The sequence below is a fragment of the Amphiura filiformis genome, chromosome 13, assembly GCF_039555335.1.
Source record: "Amphiura filiformis chromosome 13, Afil_fr2py, whole genome shotgun sequence".
Taxonomy (NCBI): Eukaryota; Metazoa; Echinodermata; class Ophiuroidea; order Amphilepidida; family Amphiuridae; genus Amphiura; species Amphiura filiformis.
The window spans coordinates 29957966-29967782 of record NC_092640.1 but is presented as its reverse complement, the minus strand read 5'-3'; the positions used below and the strand labels follow the sequence as shown (position 1 = coordinate 29967782).

Genomic DNA, 9817 nt, shown 5'->3' with positions numbered 1-9817 from the left:
ATGGGGGTCATTGGGTGTAAAATGGGAGTATGATGCGGCCGCACATCCCGTCTCCCATTTTAAAAAGTACCCCCTCCCCCCCAGAGATTTTCTAAAATATTAAATCGATTGGGGAATTTGTACACGCTCCGCGCCCCTTCTTTACACTTACAATAAAAAATTTAACGCGCTCCACGCACTTTCTTCACTCTTTGACTTGAGTTTTGGTGTGATTCGCACCTTAGTTCCGGCAATGAATAATTTGTCTTGAGTCTGTGCATGTGTAGTTGGAAGGGGGGGTCATAAAAAATTTTGAAACCAAAATAGGGGGGTCGTAAAAAAATTTTGCCCGCGATAGGGGGGGGGGGGGGGCACAAAAAAATTCCTCCGGTCACCAACATATTTGGGACCCCCGAAGAAAATGTTACCGCTGAATGAAGATGGTGAGCGAGTAATGGGCAGGTTCTTTTGGAGGAGCACCGATGAAAACACATAAGCAGGAAACCAATAACTTTTGGTTAAATATATATTTATTTAGGCTGATGAAAATGGCTGAATAATATAAGTTCTTGATGGCAAACGAAATGATAAGTCTGGTCTAGATTAGTTGGTGGAGAGTAAGGTTGAAGACAAGTCCTCTCCCGATGGTGGTCACAAATCAAAGACACTGGGATCTCCCCTGATTTTTCAGACCAGGGTGTGTCAGGCCATCTCCTGATCACTTTCGACCAATCACGATAGGGTAAAGATCCCAGGGCCTAATTGCGGCCACCAACGTTAGTTTCATAATCCCAATTAACATAATTTTGGGATTATACATTTTGATCCCTTCACAATAAGGAGGAGAGAGAAAATCTCAGAATTGGTGATAGGCCTATTATTGGATTACCTTTTATGGTTTGATCAAAATGATACCTGAATAATATTAGAGGAGGGGATGAAGATGCCGATAACACACTTGAGATAAATGGCTTGATTATGATAATATATTTTGTGGGGTATCTCCCAGGTCTCTCTTTTCCAGATATTTCCTTATTAATTGTTGGTACTACGCTCGGTGCTCGCTCCGCTCGCTATTCGAGAGGCGTCCGGCGCCGCTCGCTATTCGAGAGGCGTCGCGGTTTATGGAACGGGGCTGGTGCACAACATGTATGGGCTGCATAACAAAGCACCCAAAATTACACTTTTCAGAACCGTTATATTAAATATTCCGCCCAACCGGCAAATGGTCGATATCGATCAGATAATTGATTGACTCCATTCATTCTTCATCATCCATCTGATTCGATGGTGATGCATGCATGCATGTGTGGACCGTGGGTGTGTGTGTTTGTTTTGTAAATACCGGTATTTGTGCATGTGCTGCAACATTTGGAACCAAGCTGAAACATTGAGGTTCAAAGTTCATCAACAGGATTCTATCTAGTCTCGCGGCCAGACTGTATGTGGCTATCACGAACATACAGTCTGGGAAACTGAAGGATCTACGTGATTGTGATTGGACAGTCGATTCTGAGTGTCAAGTCACGCAATTGATATAACATCGTTCGCAATTGGTCAAGATACCATGACGTAATTTAACCCCGGAAGCCGTTCGTCAGCTGGCTGCAGTGTATTACGGGGATTTCCCGGGAACTGTTTACGGTTATGTTTACGAGGATTTTATGTAAACAAACAAGGTGCTAAACATGAACAAAAGAAAGTATAATTAAAATGCTGTGTGGCGATCCGAGTGACACTTTATGGATACAATTTGTATGGATTTACCGTGACCGGCGCGGCACGGCAGACAGCTGAAGCACGATCGCGACAGAGACAGGGCAGTTTTGTGCTGATGAGTCTAAAAGCTTAAAAGTGACGTGAGTATATTTATATTTAATTAAATAATTAGGTCACGGTGGCTGCGGGGGTGGCTGGCATTTTCTTCGGAAGGGGTGGGTCTCAAATATACTTGGGGGGGTCATACAATTTTTAGACCAAAAATAGGGGGTTATAATTTTTTTAACACCCAAAATAGGGGGTTTGTAGAATTATTAAGGGCTGGGGTATGAACGTTTGGACAGTATTTATTGTGGGACATTAGAGCACATATCGAATTGCATTCTGAATACGAAGAATGTCATTCTGATATCAAATAATTTTGATTTTTGAAATTCGCAATTTAATACACATTTTATGGCAAATCATTAAAAATTGATATTTTTGATATTTAACAGTACTTGAAGTAAACTTTATATATCTGATGATTTATACTTAAAGTGTATGTAGGTGGGATGAAAAGCCGACGATCAATTGAAAATTTTGACCTTTCATTATTGAAGATATGGATTTTTTTTCCCAAAACACCAAAAAAATTAGGTCTTTTTGGGAAAAAATCCATATCTTCAATATGAAAGGTCAAAATTTTCAATTGACCGTCGGCTTTTCCTCCCTGCTACATACACTTTAAGAATATGTCATTAGATTTATATAATTTACTTGAGGACTGTTATATATCAAAAATTTGAAAAATATCAAATTTTATAATTTGTCATAAAATTTGTATTATATTGTGATTTTCAAAAATGAAAATTATTTGATATCAGAAAGACATGCTTCGATTCAGAATGCAATTCGATAGGTCTGAGGTGCTCTCTCATGTCCCACAAAAAATATTGTCGAAACGCAATAAATGCTCATTTTAGATCCCTTAAGGGCTGGCGACTAAAAATTTTCACGCGCTGCGTGCGCATTCTTTAACTTCACAATCAAAATGTGCATACAATCTATAGCTATATAATGCAAATTTTTTATGCACTTCACGCGTCTTCATCGCTCTTAGCCTTTGGCGCACTCCGCTTTAGTTCCGGCAATGAATGATTTGTCTTGAGTGCGTGTAGGTGGAAGGGGGTGGGGTGGTGTTGGTCATAAAATTTTTGACCCAAGATAAGGGGTTGTTAAAAAGTTTTGGCCACGATCATAAAAAATTGACTCTGGTCACTGACATATTTGGGACCCCCCTTCTGAAGAAAATGCCAGCCCCTTATACTAGGTGCTTTACATGAATTGAATCCTACAGTCTGAGGGCCGATGACACACATCCGATGGGTGTAAGGTGCTTGCATGGAAGGTCATTAGTTCAAATCATCCTCCACTGACCTCCAGACCGGTGCTCCAGAAGACATGCAAATGCATTTGCATGTCTTCTGGAGCATGTCTGGAGGATGATTTGAACTGATGACCTTCCGTCTAATAATTAGGGCTGTGCAATAATTATGAGCCGGGGAGGTAAAATTTCCGAGCAGTTCGCAAAAATTGCTTGCCCCACCCTCTCTCAACCTGCCAAAATTATTTGCCCCCCCTTGTGCATGGCCGCATGCCAAATTTTTGGGATCCTAATTTACAAGATACATGTTGCGAGCGCAGCAAGCAGGAATATTTGCGTATTTAAGTATTTCCGTACTGTTTTCCTAAGCCTTTTTAGAGCGTTTTATTTAAAAGGCGCCACATGAATGTGCCAAAAATTCCTAGCACCCCCAATTTTACCCTCCTCCAGGGCTCATAATTATTGCACAGCCCCTTATATGTACCGCAGGGTGGTGAATTGGGGGGGCAAAGTTTTTTGGTAGGCCAAAGGAGGTTTGATTTTAAAATAGGTGACGAAAAAATAAAACCCTGTTCTAGGGGGCTGACCTACTGAGATTTTTCCAAAATTGGGAAACAATTTAAGTTTACAAATGAATGCCACTGAGTAAACCAAATGTTGGGAGGGCAATTTTTAAAGTTTGACTAGCTATAAAAATGTACCTACAGTCCACCTGATCTGCAACCAGTATGTGACCAGTCACAGTGTATCATTTTCAATTTACCAAAAAAATTGTTTGATTTTAAACAATAAAAATATTTTATTCTTTTTCCTTTAAAATTTACAGGTTGAGGTGGTAAGCCGAGTGGTTGACCAAGCCTGGGAAACTTACAGAAGCCACCTGGGAGTCAGCAATATGAGGTTCCACATTCTGCGTTATTAGTCCGATGTACACTGGTGTGGCAACAAGCACTCCACAAACAACTTTTAATTTAACACATTCCAATTTAGAAACTAAATTTATGCAGTGAACTGTGGCAACAAATGAATAAGGATTGATATTATGAAGCTTTGTTAGACTGGATAGACAGAAGCTGAGAATCATGTTTATTTAGTGATTCTCAAATCTCCAATGAGTGCACCACTGTGAACTCTTTAAATTACACCATAGTACCACTTTCAGTGCACCTTAATAGCATGTAATTGGTACAAAATTCACAGTGAAATCATCTGGCCATTCTTACATCTGTTCACAGCTCAACTTATTGTCAGAAAAATGCAAGTATTTTCATACCCTATGAAATACTTCCACTAACTCATTGTGTGGCAATAGATGGCCTTGAGGTCTACATGAAATGTGTAATTTCCACCTCTTGATAGGAAATTTAGTTTCATCTCTTTTAAAAAGGGTCAAGGTTCACTTGTTTCATTTAGACTTTAAATGTGTTTATGTGTTTCTGGTAACATAGGTCCTGGAATTAACTCTCAGTTGGTCAGCCAAATATTTTATAGTGAATTGTGATCACATGTACATGCTGTTGAGGTCTGTCACTGTCAGGAACTAGTAAGGACATTGATGAGAGATGAATGACTATAATCTGACTTATAAATGACCATGGTATATAAAAAGTACATTTTATTCAACCTCTTTTCATGGTATCTGAAGATTTACTTTTCATACACTATTGAAAGAAACTATAATTATATTTGATAACACAAGCACTGGTAATACTGTTGGTAATTACAGATGGCATTTAATAACAATCATGACTTTGTATTTCATGACTTTGTATGTGTAACAATGGAAAGAAAGAATAATAATTACAAGCATAATTATTTTAGTTTGAATTTGCTTCAGTGTTAATACCTGGGGAACCACTCAGAATAAATGTGTTGTCATCATCGAGCAACAATCTGCAGGAAAGGGTACTCTTTTCATGCATCATCGCGGTCTGCAATTTAATATACAATCCTACAAACCTATGGGACAAAAATAAAAATCATGAAAGATCATGGGTTTTATTTTTGCCTGCAAAAATGTTTTTGTCCCGTAGGCTGTAAATGTTTGAAACTGTGAATACAAGAAACTGCAAGTTGAAGGGGTTGGAATAAGCGATAGCCCGATAGCCATGCCTACCATATTTTCCATTGGGCTATTGGGTTTTATCTCCATGTGGCCCGTCGGGCTATTTAAAAAACATTTAATTAATTTATTTAGTTATTTATTTTTTCGGGTTTGGAGTGTCCCTGGACCCTAGAGCTAAGGCCTTAAAAAATTGTTTAATTGGCGTAACCCGAGCGACCCTAAACTTAAACACCTTAAAAAAAGAATAATAAAAAAACCTTTTCCAAGGCCTTTATCATACGCAATTTACAGCTTAAAAAGCGGGTGCAAAAACGAAGAAAAAAAAAAAGGGAAAAAATGCTAACCGACCTACCCTAATTTTTCAAATGTCAATCAAACAATTTTTCAGGCCTAAATGCTAGGATCATTCATGGTTGATATTTAAAAAAGAAGAAAAAAAATAATAGGCCCTAGTGTTTTTAATATGCAAATAGTTATATATAATGTGTTCATGTCATACTCTATTAATGATTTCAAAATGGATACAAATGCATTTTGAAATCATTAATAAATATCTCATGAACACACCGAATTATAGCTTTGCAAAAACACTGGGGCCTTATTTTTCTTATCTTTTGTTTTAAATGTCAATGAAGACTGATCCTAGCATTTAGCTCTAGTACAGGGACACTCCAAAACCAAAACAATAAAAACTTAAATACAGAACTGTACTCTCTGAACTTTAATTATTGTTCCTAGTTTGGTTCCTGAACCAAACCGTTGATTTTCAAAATTAAAAAGTAAGTGACAGATGCTTTACCACGTAACAACATACACCTTTTTAATTTCTTTTTTTTTTATGTTTCTGTGTTTTTTATTTTTACAAGATATCACACATAAAAAAAATTACAAAGCAATCAAAACCAATCACAAAGATCACACAAATTTAACACCAATGATACAATCCAGCAACAAATGTTGAAAAATCATAGCATACCTCATAGCATACAATGTAGATCATGCAGCCTTCAAAACTTTATAAAATAGATACAGCTAAAATTACAAATCAAATCTCCATTTACGGAAATGGGCAGAAAGCTTGTCTTTACCCTTAGCAATAAAGTATTCTGTTTCCTATTAAATTTAACATGGGCCCTAAATCCAATAAAAGTTGGCTTTTTATTTTGAAATTTGCAAATATAAATATAATATTTTAAAATCAGGAATAAATGGGTAAGGAATTTATCACCTGGGACACCAAACATTTTATTAAATTTTGAGCAGGAAAAATCAATATCATGTTTGTTAACAATTACAGAAATAAGCTCATTCCAAATTGGTTTAACAACTTCACAGTCACAGAACACATGAACAGTTGTCTCAGACATCTTATCACAAAAGGAACAATTTGGGGAATCCTTTCTTTTGATCTTAAAAAGAAAATCATTGAAGGCGATAGCCTTGTGAAATATTTTGAAATAAAATGAGCGGAGACAGTGTCAATAGAACATTTAAAATTATTAAGGTGAATTATTTCCCAATCCTCGCAAGAATCACAACTTGCTTCAAGATCATCCACCAAATCACTCCAATCACTCATACGCTTTTCAGGAATACACTTTTCATTCATAACAGAATAACCTTTTTAATTTCTTTGTAGCAAAATTAATTACGGTACTAAAAAATTAAATTTTCTGACTGCAGTTCTTTCAGAGGCCCTGTATTAAATCAAATTCCTGTGTCATAATCTTTGAGAGTTATACATGTGTACATTGTTTATGTAATTTTTAGAGTAATACTGGAGCCCTTTTAGTTTTGTTCTCCATGAACACAATCATTTTGTGTTCTGTGTTTCTGCACAATTCATTTTCATACAGGCCAAACAAGTGTTTTTGTCTGATTTTTCTCAATTGCTGAATGCTGTAACTTTACATCTAATTGCTATTTGAGAAGTATGTGACAAATCAGTAGGCTACATAATCCACTGAATAATCAGCAATAATAGTTCTGTTCTGTCTGTTGATTCAAAAATCAGTTGTTCAAGGTGGCCATCACAAGGTCCAATTTCCAAATCATCATGCATGCTCCTGTAAGACAATAATAACAATTAAACATAATATATTAAATGGGTCTGATAAATGTCTGCATGGAGATTTGTTCACCAATAAAGTGAGTGCTGAGACGTCTCATTACGTATCATTGATTTGAATCAGTGACATTATGGGGATTTAGTATTTTTTCTTTCAAATCAAAAACAAGTAAAAAGAGCCATTTTAATGTGCTGCCATAGATTATGTTTTTCACATTTTCAAGCCTTTCTGTGATTGTTTAGCGTAATGTAGCCTCTTCCAGTTTTTTAGTTGCTTGTCTTATCTAGGCTTATTTATATTTCACCATTCTTAATTTCACCATTATACTCTATGGTGTTTTGCTGTTGGCATGATTCTAAAGGAAAAAATGAGTTGACATTAACAATGTTTTTACTTACAAAGTAACAGGTCACTGTCTGTCAGAAACCCAAGATCGTGTTGCATCAAGCCATCTCCATTACTGTTGTTCATCAGATGTCATCTTGGTCAACTGCAAACCAAATACACAAATTAATGATTTAATAAATAGCAGTTTTTTTCTCACAAATGATGTTTTCATCATAAAATGAGTAAAAAACTTTTTAGGGGGTATATCCCCATTTACCAATTCCTCATGTTTGCTAAAAAATTGTGCCCTGAGCTGGCGCTCTAATTGGATATGGTATATTAACCGGCACTCAACTTGAGCTAGCTAAACCTGATTTATCTCTAGGCCTCAACCGATATGGCAGAACTGTCTACCGATTGGATATCGATGTAAATAATACCGCCAATATCTGATCCGATCAGATATCAGTAAAAAAAAAATTTAATTCAATTTTAAAAAAAATTTCCCAAAGTTTCCAGCGACTTTGAAGAACCACTGGACCTATTCTGAGGTGCTAAGATCAGAAACAATTACAATTTTCCATGCATTTATAATAATTATGTAGGCCTAATAGATGAAGAGCTAAGAGGTAAACATTTGTTGATAGTTTGCATATTGGATAACAAACTGTAATGTTTTCGTAATTTTTTTCCAAATTTTTTTCTTCAAATTAACTATGCTAGCACCTCAGAATAGGTCCAGTGGTTCTTCAAAGTTGCAGAAAACTTTGCAAAAAAAAAAAATAATTAAATTTTTTTTTGGACTGATATCCGATCCAATACCAATATCAAAAATATCTGGCCGACGTCACGGTACAATATCCGATTTAATGATACTGAGATAAAATTGTTAAATTTTGAGTTAGATTCAGAATGCCAAAATCGGGGACTTCACAAGTGAAAAAAATTCCCACCATACTCCCATGGGACCAGGATTTGTACCATTCGAGAATCGAGACAGTAATGTTTGCTTACTACTTACTTGAGAACTCTAGCTTCAAATTTGCACACAGTAGTTTTACATGTACAGCTTTGTACGCATTCGATGCTATCATGCTCGAGTCCATTTGCTATCATTATTTCAGTGGATCTGCCAATCAGCACTGACGTGTAATATTTCTGCTGATTGAGTCAACTGTGTATTTTAAGGAAATGCTGCCTATTTTTAACAGTCTAATATTTAGTTGAAGTGCAAACTGCAATTTTAGCAACATTTTTGATACGATCTCCAGCAGTGATCGGCTGTATTTAGGCCTACTTACAGCTTCCATAGCCATTGATTTCTAAGTACTAGATTTTGATAGCTCAGGACTCGTCTTTAAATAGTGTGAAGCTATCTGTGACAAATTCGAAGCTAGACTTCTCGCACAAGCGTTCATGTGTATTGTGTAATTACACACACAATCAAACGTTTATAAATTAACACTGTTTGAAGGCCGCAGTCACCTCGCACCACATCCCGAACAAAGAATCCCTAAGTATAATATGTTGTAGTAAACCTTTGATGAGCCCGTACGTACCGTGATGTTGCAAAGTCAGAGCTAACAATGTGTTATGTACGGCACAAAGTTAATTTGTAAATTTCCACTGACTCCACATCAGCAGATCACCTCTGCAGACAACAATCAGACAAGTGTGTTCCAACAAATGACTGAGTAAATTTTGTGATGTACACTCTCGTCAAAGGTTTACTCATGTACTCCAAACGCCATGCCATCAGACAGAATCAGTATGTAGAGTATCATGCATGCATGCATGCAATGGCTAGTATTATAATATATTTATAATATTCCAGTGTAATAGCAATAGTATGTGTGCCATGTACAAATGTGAAATGATGTAAACATTGTAATGTACAGGTATCATGCAGGAATTTTAGACGGGACTATGGACCTAGCCTGCGCCTGTCGAGCTGTATCAATAAAATCAACAGAAATCAGTTCGTTAAGTACTTACTTTCTCGTCTTGAGATTTTCTTTCGTGCTCAAAATTACCAAATAGATGTTGAAAATTCGTTCAATTTTCAATCAAATCTGCTTGACAGATCGTGCTGCGGCGAACGAAATCAATCAGCTGTTCAAAGGTCAAATCAAATTGATCAGGTCAACAGTCACTTCCGTTTCCCCGAAATATGGGGAACCAATCAGAAGAGTCGTTATATGTGCTCTTTTGCAGACTGTTTGTTAGGAGGATCGACGAGTGTCAGACCGACGCAAACTGGCTGTGTAGGAGACTAGATTCTATCGTGATTCT

At 36.6% G+C, this 9817-nt stretch overlaps 1 long non-coding RNA gene across 1 annotated transcript; it reads right to left on the bottom strand.

Moving 5' to 3' along the window:
• Positions 1–5665: 5665 nt before the first annotated feature.
• Positions 5666–9776, bottom strand: LOC140168219 (uncharacterized). The gene is made up of 4 exons (XR_011861159.1): positions 9521–9776; positions 7597–7688; positions 6750–7195; positions 5666–5945 (listed from the first exon to the last, which is right to left on the bottom strand). It is a non-coding gene; the product is annotated as an uncharacterized lncRNA (long non-coding RNA).
• Between the last annotated feature and the right edge of the window lie 41 nt (positions 9777–9817).